Source organism: Nannospalax galili, unplaced genomic scaffold, assembly GCF_000622305.1.
Source record: "Nannospalax galili isolate Female #2095 unplaced genomic scaffold, S.galili_v1.0 scaffold191, whole genome shotgun sequence".
NCBI classification, from domain to species: Eukaryota; Metazoa; Chordata; class Mammalia; order Rodentia; family Spalacidae; genus Nannospalax; species Nannospalax galili.
In genome coordinates, this window is record NW_008331484.1 from 156557 (window position 1) to 159056 (window position 2500).

Consider the following 2500-nt stretch of genomic DNA (forward strand, 5'->3'; position numbering starts at 1 on the left):
CAGTATGAAACAGGTGTTATTTAGGGGGATATGGATAACAATGGGGATATTTTAAGGGGAGGGGGGAGAGAGGGTTATACAAGGAACCTTGGAGATAAAGGGAAAGAAGGAGCTCAAGAGAGGTGGGACCATAGGAGAAAGGTATTATTAAGGGAGAAATGGGAAAAATGGGGGCACTTTAAATGGGGAAACCACGGTGGAAGTGTTAGACAATGCGAGAGATAAATAATGCCTAGCCAGTTTAAAAAAACCAGAGGGAACCATATTAATCTAACAACCTTCTCACAAATTACACATACATCTAGCTCAAGGGATATATGTCTAGGCAAGGTTTATCTGAGAATGTTTGTCTTTGTCCAAGCTTTAGCTACATAGCACATGGTAGTTAAAATTACCAGACTGGTAGAACTAACCTTTTTGGATGTCTAACAGCCATACTTTGAGACCTATACTAATTTGGTCAGAGGGACATAAAGGACAGTTTTTGCTCCTTGCCCTCCTAGGTCAACTAAGTTCCAGGGGACTATGAGCATCTCTCAAAATGTCTTGTAACTGTGGCGTGTCACCTGTCCCCTCTATCAAGGAGGCCACGGAGACCCCACCAAATGGACTTGAACCAGTGTCCAGTCCACAAATAGGAGGGTCAACACAGAGGAAACATTTCCTCCATGTTTCCAAGTGAAGCCAGCCACGGTGAAGTAGGACCTTTGACGTATCTTCACATAGATGGAACTGGTAAAATAAGGGAGCCAGGGACTCCTCCCAAGCCCATGTGACCCCTGAGGAACAGATCCTCAAACGACCTTAAGAGTAAAAATAAACTGGTTCATCTGGCCCAACTGTATGGTCTTAAACACCCAAAAGGAAAGTATAACCAAAGATTAAAGGGATCAATATTTCTTGATAAGAGTCCATGTGTATAGCTAAAAGCTATGTAACAAGAAACAATGCCAGACAGGCAATATCTTCCTTTGAGTTGTTGGCCAGGGTGGCCCAAGAGACTCCCAGACAGTAACCTAGCATAGAACTGGGGAAATAAACAGCAGACTCCAATCTTATCTAAAGGAATATTGGCAACTGATTGCTGCTAGATGAGGAAGAGCTGATCTTTCTAAAACAAGGAACTCTCTCGATAGGCTTACCAGATTCAACGGATGGACAAGCACTGGGGAATGGCTGGGGGTGTCGACAATACAATGGACGGTAACAGGGATGACAAAGTATATGGGCTCGAAATAAACAGCAGACTCCAATCTTATCTAAAGGAATATTGGCAACTGATTGCTGCTAGATGAGGAAGAGCTGATCTTTCTAAAACAAGGAACTCTCTCGATAGGCTTACCAGATTCAACGGATGGACAAGCACTGGGGAATGGCTGGGGGTGTCGACAATACAATGGACGGTAACAGGGATGACAAAGTATATGGGCTCCAGTGGTGGGGGGAGCTATAGGAGGGTGCCATTTGGGATATGGGTATATAGATGAGTAAGATTGTTTGGGATGTTAGGTATGAAATACAAAAAAATCAACAAATTTAGAAAAAGTTATATCTGAGGAAGAGCGTTTCCCTTTCCTGACAGCCTCTCTAACATTTGGTATCATTTGTTCTCTTAGCCAGTCTGACTGGGGTAGGATGAAATCTTAAAGTGGTTTTAATTCGCATTTCCCTAATTACTAATGATGTTGAACACCTTTTAAGATACGTATTAGCTGTCTTTATTTCTTCTTTTGAGAACTCTGTTCAGCTCCTTAGCCCATCCTTTAATTGGGTTCCTTCCTTTCTTGATTCTTTGTGTTTTGAGTTTGTTATATATTTTGGATGTTAAACCTCTGTCAGATGTGTTGCTGGTGAAGATTTTCTCCCATTCTATGGGTTTTCTCTTCACTTTGTTGGTTGCCTCTTTTGATGTACAGAAGCTTTTTAGTTTAATGAGGTCCCATTTGTTGATTCTTGACCTTGTTTCCTGAGCAATTGATGTCTGGTTTAGAAAATCCTTTCCTACACCTATATCTTGTAGGTTATTGCCAACGTTTTATTCTAACAGTTTCAGAGTTTCAGGCTTCACATTGAGGTCTTTGATCCATATGGAGTTGACTTTCATGCAAGATTGAAAGATAGGGGTTTAGTTTCATTCTTCTACAGGTGGAGATCCTGTTCTGCCAGCACCATTTGCTGAACATGCTGTCTTTCCTCCAGTGACTGTTCTTGACCCCTTTGTCAAATATCAGGTGGCTGAAATTGCATGTACTCATATTTGGGTCTTCAATTTTGTTCCATTGCTCTATGGGTCTATTTTTGTGCCAGTATCATGTTGTTTTTATGACTATAGTTCTATAATACAGTTTAAAGTCTGGTATAGTAATCCCCCCAGCATTACTCTTAATGCTCAGGGTTGCTTTGACTATCCAAGGTCTTTTGTGCTTCCATATGTATCTTAGGATGGTTTTCTCCAACTTTGTGAAGAATGTCATAGGGATTTTGATTGGCATTGCATTGA